Source organism: Xenopus laevis, chromosome 1L (assembly GCF_017654675.1).
Source record: "Xenopus laevis strain J_2021 chromosome 1L, Xenopus_laevis_v10.1, whole genome shotgun sequence".
In the NCBI taxonomy this organism is placed as follows: domain Eukaryota; kingdom Metazoa; phylum Chordata; class Amphibia; order Anura; family Pipidae; genus Xenopus; species Xenopus laevis.
In genome coordinates, this window is record NC_054371.1 from 49,745,450 (window position 1) to 49,758,877 (window position 13,428).

A 13,428-nucleotide genomic window follows, 5' to 3' on the forward strand; every position below is an offset into this window, starting at 1 on the left:
GTAGTCAAAGAACAGTTCCATGACGCTGAAGGCTAAAGTGTTGCACAAGGCTAGCATTCAAAAGGCACACTGGATGGGCAGACTGGTATTTAAACACTCTCCATCCTGCTACTTGGTAACTTGCTCTTACGAGGAATATGAAAATGAATATGAAGACCAGAGTAAATATTCGGTACTTACTAGCTGTGGAAAGAGACATGTAGTTCAGGTGTGTCCGTTTAGTTATTTTCTGGCATAGCATAGGTTATCCAGACCATAGAATAGGTTATCCAGACCCATCTGTTATCCAGAATGCTTAGGACCTGGGGTTTCCAGATAAGGGATGTTTCCATACTTTAAGTCTACTAACATTTAAACATGAATTAAACCCATTTGGATTGTTTTGATCCTATTTTAGTTAGAGTCCAGTTCAAAGTATTGTTTTAATATAACAAGGAAAAGCTAATTTTTTTTTAAATTTGAATTATTTGCTTTAAATAGACTGCATGGGAGATGGCCTTCACATAATTTGGGGCTTTCTGGATACCGGATTTCCGAATAACAGATCCCATAACTATCTCTTGTCTTCCTATCATTTATATCTCCTGTACCATCTTTGTTTATCTCAAATCATTCATCAAACACTTTCATTGCACAAAGTATGTTTTACATCAAGGAGCAAATGTAAGGTCAAGTTAGTAGGCCTGTTAGTAGGGTAAACTGATTGTATATATCCAGCAATTATTTCTGTAATGTATTGTAATATACGTATGCTTCGACAATAGTATGGTGCTTGGCTTGTGATTCCAAAAAAATGCCTAGAAGAAATTGTGTAATTATAAACTGTTCTACAGGCATTCGAATGCAAGTGGTTGAGGACAATACAGTGCTACAAATGCTACACTAAGGGGCATATTTATCAAGGGTTGAATTTTTAATTGAAAAAGATGGCGAATTTTTAAAGAGATAGTACATGATAAATCTTGATATACTAATTTTCGATTTTTTTTCAAATTCGAATCTAATTCGGACTATTCCCTAGTCGAAGTACACAAAAAAATAGCTTGAGATTCGAATTTTTTTCATCCAAAAATTCACCTCGACTTTTGATAAATCTGCCCCTTAGCTTCCAATACCAGCACTCTGCAGTGCTCAGAACTATTAAAATCCCATTTTTTTAATCCCAAACTTTGAAACAAGGTTAGAAGAATCCTCTAGCCAATCAGAACTCTCGCTGGGCTAATGTAATAGCCGCCCTGTGCCAAGTGCCAAGTCCAATTACAACAGTAACACAAAGCACCTGTATATGGAAATAAAATTCATACCTCAAACTAGTTTAAAAACATCATTGATTTCTTTATTGCTTTCTTTTCTAATGCACTGCCACTCGATACCCGTCAAGCATAAGACACATATACAGTATATGCTCCGTCACTAGATTTCAAGAGGCAGAGCAGATCCTGTCAAAGGAAAATGTACTTTATAACGCTCGGCACTCTCAAACAGAACTCATATCCTTGCATATGAACTAATCATTAGACATGCACTTGTCCAAATGTGTTTTCCTGGCTCTTCTAATGCAGAGTTCAGTCAATTAAAACCAGTGGGGAAGAAATAATAAATCTTTGCCACCAGAGCCAGCTAAATCAATTAGAGTTGTGCAACCAGCAGCTGTGATCTCTGCAAACCTGTTTGATCCCCCCCCCCCACCATAAATAAGTACATTTTAAAATTCTCCCTTTTTTATTTTAGGTGATTCCTCTTCTTCCTAAACACAAGCAGGCTCTAAACCAAATGTGTTCTGCTGGCATGTGCAGATATTTCTGCAGCCCCAGAGCAGATGCATTTCTAATTAGATTTATGAGCTATACCTAATGTGGGACACCGGACAGCACTCCTATACATATTTCATCATCTTACCTTTTTACAAACTAAACTAACGGCATGTTATCAGGAAGATAATAATAATCAAGAACTAACATTTTGAAGAATTTAATTATTTGGTTTGTAGAGGACAGAACTAGAACTTGGCATGAAGTTAGTTGATGTCTCATAAATAGAGATGGGCGAATAAATTCGCCTGGCACAAATTTGCGGGGAACTTCCGCGTTTTGCCACCGGCGAATATATTCGTGACTCTCCCAGTGTCAATTTCTGATATATCGTGAAAACGTTAGAATTGCTCGATTTTTCTTGTGAAAACGATCGATTTGTTCGATTTTAGTGAAAACTTTCGAATTGCTCGATTTTTCCATGAAAATGTTTGAATTGCTTGAGTTTTTAGTGAAAACTTTCGAATTGCTTGATTTTTCCGTGAAAATGTTCGAATTGCTATATTTTTCCGTGAATACATTCGAATTTCATGATTTTTTCATGAACTTTCCGATCTCACGATTTTTCGTGAAAATTTTGCCGGAAATTCGCAAATTTCAAGGCGAAGCGAAATGGGAGAAATTCGCCCATCACTACTCATAAGTAGTGTGTGAAGGCAGAAGGATTATTTGTTTATTTGGCCATCCAGTTATAAATACTTTACACATCATACACTCCAATTACATACAAGGCAGCATCCAAAGAACTTAATTTGTAACATTATAATTAGGCAGCACAATGTCTCAGTGATAAGCATTGCTGTCTTGCAGACCTTGAGTTCCGAGGTTGGTTCTGGCCATGGCTCGAGCTTCAAGGGGTTAGTTGGATTCTTCTGAGTACCCTGGTTTCCTCCCACACTCTTAAACCTTACAAACAGGTCTAAGGGTTCATGATAAAATGTATCCTGTTGTCTGAATGTAATTGGAAAATCATTATAAATGCCACTTGACAGGACTGATGTGATTGGTGAACAATCTCTGTAATTATAAAGTATAGAATAGAATCTCTGTAATTATGTCTGCCATGTTTACGGTATAACTATAAAATGGAAACAATAGGTTGCGTACAAGTTCACAATTTGGGTTTATGAGAGGGAAACTGTACATACATACAGTGCTAATATATAAGGATGGTTTGGTTTCTTATTAATGGTTGTGTATTCCTATGCCATGGATTCAGGCATTTGACTATTTCAGACGCAATGGTATTAAAAACCATTTTAAAAGAAGTTTCTTAAACTATTCAGAGTTGCTAATGACTTCCTTTAAAATGAAAAACTGTTTCTACATGTATAATATCTTGTATGTACAGAGCTGTTATTTTGCTGTTAATTAAAGGTCTGACTTTGCAAGTGTGCTGAAGACAATATCTATAAAATTACTCAGGTAGCAACTGATATTTAACAATACAGGGGTCTGGGTGTCTATTACAAAACTCTTTCCCTTGCTGTTTTCAATTTCATGCAAAAATAGTAACATGACTTTTCTATAAAAATACCAAACTTTGCAGATTCTCAACTGTTGTAAAGCCTTAAACTTAGGCTTTGCTGATTCCATGTGTTGGGTGACCCAGTTCTTGCTCTCTGGAGTTCATTAGGATAAAGAATTCCAACCCAGCAGGTAACTTTGGATTCACACCGACTGTATGTTACTTTTAGCTATGCTGCCAAGAGCAGAATTTACTCGGTGGAAGACAGATGAGCATCATGTCATGAGAGTTTGACAAAACAATCTTCAGTATTCATTTTCAAAGAACGGGGAGTATTGTGATAGTCTTTGCTGAAGGCATGATGTGCACAACCCAGGTATAACAGTCCTAGTCCACAAAGGATAAAAGGGGTAATCTAATAAAAAGTCTTATGTTTGCCCACATCAAATAACCCATAACAACCAGATATTTACTTCCAGACACTTTTCTAATGTTACCAAATACTGCCTTCCTTTTGATCCAATGGGTGACTAGATAAGTATCAAACTTTATATCATCTATAACATAACCATAACATGGTCTGTTCCCCTGGCTGCATTCCCCCAGGCATGAACTTTGCTTTGGGTTAAACAAGTGCAGTTCACAACATTAGGCTGTACTATTGGTGCATAATTCCACATATGATATCCTTAGGAAAATACAGTTCTGAGAACCATTTCCCTATCCACTATCATGGTCTTCTTTGCATTTACCATAGTCTATCAGCAACAGTATATATGCACCCAGCTAAGCCCTCACCTATCAGCAAATAACAACTCCAGCACTAATGGTCGAATTTCGAATTTGAAAAATGTCGAAATTCTAATTCAAAAAGACCAACCGAAATTAAGTCACTCCGAATGACTTGCCTGCAGAATTGTTAAGCCCATTCATCTTTTAAGAGCCCATTTACCCCCCATATGTAATAAAATACACTAACTTTGCCCAGGAGCAGTAACTTATCGCAACCAGTGAGATGTTTGCTTTTAAACAGGTGACCAGTAAATGCTACCTGCTGATTGGTTGCGATTAGTTACTGCTCCTGGGCAAACTTAGTGCCTTTTATTACATAAACCACTTTAAACCTACAGTTTTCTATAAGCAAATAAATACAAAAGTCACCCCCAACTGTCTCCATACCTGATTCACTTCATTTTTTACCAGTAAAAGCAACAAGCCATTAGTTTACGTTTACTTTCAAATTATGGTCGATCAGCCACAATGGAAGGGCCGCAGATAGAGCTTTACTTTATTTTATCTACAATATATATATATATATATATATATATATATATATATATATATATATATATATATATTATAATAGTCTACACAATATTGTAGGTCCACTGTGGTTGCAATGAAATGACATTAAATGAAAACAGTTGGAAGAAAATAAGTTTGATGTCCCGCATCAGTCAGACAAGTGTGGCACGAACTCCAGCAATAGCAGCACCATTAATTACAGACAAGGAGGACTAAGATCCTGGTTTAGGTATTGCCACACTATTATGACAGTTACACAGTGATATAATGATGGCAGTAAGGAGTGGCACAAGGCAAATACTTACAGCTGATGGAAGGGTAGAGCTACCTGTGCCTGCAGATGTTGCCTGGAGTCTGGTCCCTGCTGCTCAGCAGAGATTGGTTCGGTTCAGGTGAAGGATAACTTCAGACGCAGTCGCAGACCCTATGCAACACGTACAGTGGAAGTTGCAGTCCGGCACGACTGGACTCATTTGTTTAGAAACAAAAAGACCTCAGGTATTTTGATTTGGGTGTTCCGGTGCCAGTTGCTGATCTGCTCCCGTCCGTGCCTCCCCGACCCCCGAACCTCCCAAGGGCAAGCACTAGGCTGCCGCTGCCTGGCTGCACTACTCTGGTACCCTGCCAAAGTCTGTCTCCTCACACATTCTATACGATCAGCCTGATGGGCGTGGCTTTGCGCTGTGCACGAGCCGGAATCGCTTCAGGGTCCTAGTCCTGACTAAAGCTGCGGGACGTTGCTGTCCGAGGTGCTGAATTGGTTCCAGTGCGCGCCACTCGCCTGGGATCTTTGCAAAACCTCAAACAGGCTCTTTGTGGGACGTGGGAAATCTGGCCAAGTGTTTACCCTGTGCGGATTTGTTATAATATAGTGCACACTTAGGGGGTTATTTATCAAAGTCCAATATTTCCTGAAAAAAACTCCTGAAAATTTTGTTTGCAGCAAAAAAATCCAGAAAGATCCAAGTTTCACGATTTTCAAGATTTTTTCAGATTTTTCACCTGAAAACTCAGATTTTTTTGCCAAAAACACATCAAAAAATTATTGAGACTTCTCCCATTGACTTATATGCAACCTCGACAGGTATGAGATGCCAGTTTTTAAGATTCAGACTCTTCCATCCTCTGGGTTTAATAAATTATGAAAAATGTGTGATTTTTTTAAAAGTCCGATTTTATATTAAAAAATCACAAATTCTAGTTTAGTAAATAACCCCCGTAGAGTGTAAGCTCTACGGGACAGGGAACGCCTTCCCCTGTTTCTGAAAGGGGTTGTTCACCTTTAAGTTAACTTTTTGTATGATGTAGAGAGTGATATACTGAGACAATCATTTTTATTATTTGTGCTTTTTCAGTTATTTCGCTTTTTATTCAGCAGCTCTCAAATATGCAGTTTCGGGAATCTGGTTGCTAGGGTCCAAATTACCCTAGCAAACATGCATTGATTTGAATAAGAGACTGGAACAGGAATAGGAGAAGACAAGTAGCAATAACCATAAATGTGTAGCCTTACAGGGCCTTTGTTTTTTAGATGGGGTCAGTGACCCCCTTTGAAAGCTGGAAAGAGTCAGAAGAAGAAGCCAATTCCTTCAAAAACTATTAAAAAAAAAAAAGAAAAAAAATGAAGGCCAAATAAAAAATTGCTTAGAACAAGCCATTCTATAACATATTAAGATGTAACTTAAAACCTCCTCTTTAAAGGGAATATCCCATTTAAAGCCCTTGATGTTGATGAGAAGTACAAGTCCCAGCATCATCATTTAGTCCCCTTTTTGGCATCAGGTTTTAAAGGGGGTTTTCACCTTAAAATAAACTTTTAGTTTGATGTAGAGTTTGATATTCTGAGACAATTTGCAATTGGCTTTCATTTTTTATTATTTTTGGTTTTTGAGTTATTTAGCTTTTTATTCAGCAGCTCTTCAGTTTGCAATTTCAGCCACCTGTTTGCTAGATTCCGAATTACCCTAGCAACCATGCACTGATTTGAATGAGAGACTGAAATATGAATAGGAGAGGCTTGAATAGAAAGATGCATAATAAAAAGTAGCAATAACAATAAAAGTGTAGCCTTACAGAGCATTTGTTTTTAGGTGGGGTCAATGACCCCCATTTGATAGCCGGACCGGAGTCAGACGAAGAAGGCAAACAGTTCAAAAACTATAAAAAATAAACAATGAAGACCAATTGGAAAGTTGCTTTGAATGAGCTATTCTATAGTATTTTAAAAGTTAACGTAAAGGTGAACCACCTCTTTAATACTTAGCACTGTATCTTGAATGCCATTGTATTTGTTTTCTGTTATGCAATTGTGCCTTGTCTGTTCTATTAATATATTGTTTTAATGTATAGCACTGTGTATACAAGTAGTATTCTATACAAATACAAAAAAATACATTGCAATGAATTTCTTCTGCGTCATTTTCTTTTATTATTTCTCTGCTGTCTTTTCTAATTTGAGAGGAAATCAGAGAAACCAGAGGAATCCCATTTAGTTCCATCTAGAATGAGTTTGACTCGTCTGGATTGTGCATGTGTTCCAGTCAGAGAATACACTTTGTATTTCATTGTACCATATGCCAATAGAGTAAATCCAGGTGTACACAACATTTATCTTTCAGTATACACTTTTTTTGGAGGGGGGGTTAAAAGTTGCAAAATTTGTTCCAGCTCATAATAATCTGTAGCAACCAATCTCTTCTAACACAGGCTATTTTTTTTTTTAAATAATTTGTAGAAAAAGATTTATTAAAACGCACTGATCAGATGCATCTTGTAATCTGATTCTCAACTGATTTACTCTGAACAGTCCTATTTACTGTAGAGCACAATCCCAAGTCTAATGGGGCTGAACTACATTTGCCACCCACCCCACCTTATCCCACAGAATAATTTTTTTCATCTTTTCCTGACTAATAGTGAGAATTATTCTGGCAGGTCTAATCCCTGTTTAGTCTATACAGAGAATTACTTCTGTTTGTAATATCTGTTTTATGTGCAACTCTTTTGCAATTGTAAAATACAATATAATGCCCTGCTTTGAAGTTTGTATCAGCTGATATTCGAATCTTCCTGTGCAGAAGCTGCCTGCCTATGTGCTGGACAGAATCAGGGGGCGTTCAACAATAGATTTTAGAAATGTACATGCAACTCACCAATCAAACTTTTATTATATTCAATTCTATCTATCTATCTATCTATCTATCTATCTATCTATCTATCTATCTATCATCTATCCATCATCTTGTATATCTATCTTCAGTAACTGCCTCTATCTATCTATCTATCTATCTATCTATCTATCTATCTATCTATCTATCTATCTATTATCTATCTATCTATCTATCTATCTATCTATCTATCTATCCATCATCTTGTATATCTATCTTCAGTATCTACATCTATCTATCTATCTGTCTGTCTGTCTGTCTGTATCTATCTATCTATCTATCTATCTATCTATCTATCTAGCTATCTATCATCTATCTATCTATCTATCTATCTATCTAGCATCTATCTTATCTATCTATCACCTATCTATCATCTATCTATCTATCTATCTATCTATCTATCTATCTATCTATCTATCTATCTATCTATCTATCTGTCTGTCTGTCTGTCTGTCTGTCTGTCTGTCTATCATCTATCATCTATCTATCTATCTATCTATCTATCTATCTATCTATCTATCTATCTATCTATCTATCTATCTTATCTATCATCTGTCTGTCTGTCTGTCTGTCTGTCTGTCTGTCTGTCTGTCTATCTATCTATCATCTATCTATCAATCTATCATCTATCTATTCTATCTATCTATCTATCTATCTATCTATTTATCTATCTATCATCTATCTATTCTATCTATCTTTCTATCTATCATCTATCATCTAACTATTCTATCTATCTCTCTATCTATCTATCTATCTATCTATCTATCTATCTATCTATCTATCTATCTATCTATCTATCTATCTATTTGTCTAATATACATGCATGTTCATAGTAATACCATCATAATCATCTATCTTTCTCTTCAGCTATGATCTATCCTTTTCTGTGGAACTTTATATCTTCAACTCATTTATATATTACGGAAGTCATTCTGTTTCTCTGTTCTGTTTCTCTGGCTAAGGGAAATATTGAATGAAATTACACAAAGCAAAGAAACTAGCCTATCTGAATTATGTCCTTTGTTTAAAGTGCCATTTTACAAAGAATTGGCGGCTCAAAGTGAATGTCACTCATATCATGAACATACATCAGACAGTGGAGAGTGACCAGCATGCAGCACATCAAGGAACACTTTTCTTTTAGAGCCTTAAATCATTTAAAAAATTGGATTTACTTGATATCTAAGAGTGTGTCTGATGTATGAAAAGTCGTGTGATACATATCAAAAAAAGATCTTGCTTCCAGCAGTAAAGTTGTCATGGTATAAAGAATGAAGAATGTTGCTAACATAAATGCTGGCAAGCCAGTTTGTATTGGTGGTTATGTTCTGTGAGCCAATAGTAGACATGGTGACATATAGGGGCAGATTTATCAAGTGTCGAATTGAAAAATTAAATTTTTTAATTAGAATTTCGAGGTCATTTTAGTTTACTTCGACTAGGGAATAGTCTAAATTCGAATCCAATTTAAAAAAGTTTAAATATTGAAATTCATCATGTCCTGTCTCTTTAAGAATTCGACTTTGACTATTCGCCATCTAAAACCTGCCGAATTGCTGTTTTAGCCTATGGGAGTAGACCCTCGCACACCCATTATGTAGGTGTATAGCTTTGCTGGGTGCACAGTGAATGGAGGATACAGTGACCTCCTAGTAACTGAAGCAAAAAACCACACTAGCACACGAGACTTGTATCTGCAGGGCAAGCCCTTGCAAAAGTTTTTACTGCGGTGGTGCAGTACCACCGCAGTAAAAACTTTTGCAAGGGCTTGCCCTGCAGATACAAGTCTCGTGTGCTAGTGTGGTTTTTTGCTTTAGCCTATGGGAGGCCTTGGAGTCATTTGTTGGACTTTGAAAAATGAAAGTTTTTTTTGGGAAAAACTTCAAATCGAATTCAACCGAATACAGCCTCTTTGCCCGAAGTTAAAAAATTGGATTTTTTTAATAAATTTCATTTGGTCTTTTTTTATTCGAATAATAACTCACCTGAACCTGAACCTGAAATTTGACCCTTGGTAAATCTGCCCCATAATGTATATACATTCATTCACACTGTAACAGAGTAAATAGTTAGAAGTTGTTTAGTGAACTTTCAAAAGGTGTGAAATTTGTCCTGTTTCGAAATGCCAAAAATCATGGCTTTTTTTTGTGGGAAATTTTTTCAGTGCAAAGTACACTGATGTCTAGTGATGGGCATATAAATTCGCCAGGCATGGATTTGCGGTGAATTTCCGCATTTCAACGCCACTGAATAAATTTGCAAAACTGTGGCAAAAATTCGCCAGCCAAAAATCCATTGCAACAAAAACAAAATTGTCGCACATAAAATGCATCGAAATTATTCGGACACTCATTGACTTTAATGCATTCGGACAAAACAGTCGCACGTATAAAAATTGTCGATCGTGTCAAAATTGTCGCATGTCAAAATTTAGTTTGACGCCCATTGAGGTCAATGCGTTTCGGAAATTTTTTGCCGTTTCAGAATTTTGCACATTTTTCGACAAAGCGAAACGCCATAAGTTTGCACATTTTTCGACGAAGCGAAACGCTGCCGATTCTAGATGTCTAATGCATTTTCCACAGCGACTTTTTTGAGCACAGTGGTGACATTTTCAGCACAGAATACATTGCAGTGACTTTTTTGGGCAAAGTACAGGGGATCTATAGGCACTTTGTTGGTGCATTTTTTTTCTACAGTGACATTTTGTGTAAATTTTCCAAAAACATTTGGCAATGGCAAAATGCATACTTTGCCTCAAATCTATACCTGGTCAAAAATATTCCTCATCACTAGTGGAAATCTGTAATATATATATATATATATATATATATATATATATATATATATATATATATATATATATATATATATATATATATATATATATATACATTTTGTCATGAACCATCAGTAAGCAGTAAGAGAAAAGGACTTATTTCAAACACAAGGGTGAAGCCCTAGTTTGAATGTAAAACAGAGCATGCACTGATGATATAGAAGGGAACTTGTATCCATATATCTTCCTTTGCAACTTGTGGGAGTTTCAGCCTGCTCTTATGAATTACATGCAAGTGCATCCTCAGTTGCAGGGACTACCTGGATATACTGAAAGCCTACCGGGCAGTCACAATATACAGTACACATAAAAAATAATTGTCACAATATAAGGCTGATTAGTAATTAATACAGATAATTACTACATGGCAGCACAGAAACCAGTGCAACTAGCATCAGAATTTAATAATCAGCCCTGTAGCATCAGCTTATATTACAGACTCATTTTCTGCTGGATAATTAGTGACAACCCCTAAGCTTAGCTTCCCAACAGCTGCTCAGAGCCCACTGAGCATGTGAGTGTTGCAGACACTTTCCAAGATGGTGACCCCCCTGTGACAAGTTTGAAGTCCTGGATCATTGCTGCTATTGACAAGCTGAAACTTTAGGCTGGTGCAAAAAGTTCAGTAAATAAAATATGGTATTTTGGAATCCTGGAACTGCAAAACGAAATCAAACCGATGCACTGAACTGGTGCACGGTCGCAAAGTTGGTGTTTTTCAGATATTGGTGAATGTTCCTTGGAAAACAGAAAACAGCATATAACAAATCCTCAAATCCTTCCTTTTTCCAAAACAAAACTTGGTTCTAAATGTATTAAGATGTGATGAGTAGATGTAATAAAGAATGCAATAAAATGTCTTTGGTTTGACATAAGTTCCACTTTGATTTGGTCAGAAATGTGTTTTCTCTCCCTTTGCCTTGGCCTATATGTACAGTATGCAGTTCTTGTCCAGTTTTGCACATTTCATTATTTTTCTATGGTTTCTGGATGTTGAAAACTAGTTAAAAGGGTTTTCTGTGTCCTTAATTTACATAAAGCCTTACCGATTGTGAAATGTTCGGTCTGTATGAGCTCAGAACAAATTTTTCTCTTGGGCTACTTGAAGTGTTAATGTCCTGTTGCATTTTTTAATTAGTATCCATAGCAGTGATAGTCAGTTCTTTGAATTAAAAGTGTTTTGATATAAAGAACTTGAACTCATTTCAGTGCTACTTGGAAACCAGTGGGTCCAATAGAGACCCACACCACAGCACAAAGAGCTCTCTGCACCTTGATAAACACATTGCTCATTACCTGGGACAGGCTGGGTCAAGGAATTGTTCACATTTTTCTGATGTTCTGAAGTAAGAAGCAACAGCTTTGATCATTCTTAAATACTTAAGAACAGTATTTGCTGTCTCCCCCATTCAGACTCTGTTACATTGAAGTATCTGGTTGTGCCCACAGGCGGTCCCATTATAGACTGTCACTTTCAGGACATGGCTGATTTACACAGATGAGTAATGGGCCATTGAAAATAACACTGCATTTCTTATGAAGCAGTTAAGAGATCGAGGATCATCTAAACAGTTTCTGAACTGGTTTGTGGTAGGAAAAGACTGTAATTCCATGTAGTATTCATGCGCACAATCATCTGCTGGCTATATATTGGCATGATTAACAATCAAAATTTGAGGCTGCAGAGGGAAGTCTCATAAATCACTCTTTCAGAATTGGCTTGGGTTTTTTCTGTTATATGCTCCGTGGTTTCAGCCACAGTACTAAAAATCTCTTTCGCCTGACAATGCTCAGTCATGAAACTCTCAGGGTGAAACCTATGTACCTAGAGACTGGTGTGCACTTACAAAACAATAGATAAAAGGATCAAGAGAAATTGGGAGGAGTTTTCCTTTACATTTTAGCAGCTTTTGTTCCTAAGTGCCCTTTTTGAAATTCTTATTGTTATTGCATTCCAGCTAGAGAGAAATATACCATTATATCAAATAACTGGACAAAGAATGGACAGTGGATAGAAGTTAAACATTCACATGGGTATGTCCTTATATTTGTGTCCAGCTCAATGTGTGGCAGAATGTGTGTCCATTTGATAGCCTGTAATTCTGTACATGCTAAAATGTGTGTGTACCAGTGTGTGTCTGTGTGTGTGTCAGATTGCCAGTCCATATGTCTGTTCATGTGTATCATTGCTATTCCATGTCAGGATGTGACAGTAAAGGATAAGAGTCACTTGGCTGTGAGTTTGAGTCCCTGTCAATAGTGGAGTGTGACAATAAGGGTCACTTCCAGTGTCGGACTGGGACACTAGGGGCCCACCCAAAAACCTTAGACCAGGGGCTCACTCTAAGTACTAATATTCTTCATCTTCCTCAATGAACCTCTATTCTTCTAGTCTGTTTTCTTTACATATTATAATCAATTATTCCATCTTTTTAGCATCCTTGATTTCATACAAATAGGGAATGGTCATGAAATAGGCCAAATGTTTAGCAGCATGAGGGCCCACTGACACCTGGGCCCACCGGGAGTTTTCCTGGTATCCCGGTTGGCCAGTCCGACACTGGTCACTTCATCAAGTCCATAATGTGCAAAAGGGGTTCTTGCTTGTTAATTAATTGTATAATGAATCACCCATTAAACTTTTAAATATTTATATTGTTCTGTATAGGGTGCTGGTATCTTTGTGCTAATATAGGTTATGTGTTTTACTTAAACTGTTTAAAAGGGAACAATATTTTCTAACCTCTCCTGTTTGATTTATGAAACAGAACAGCATTTCCCCAGTTTATTTTGTCTTGATTATGGGAAAAGGAATCTATAATTGTAAGCTTCTGCGGG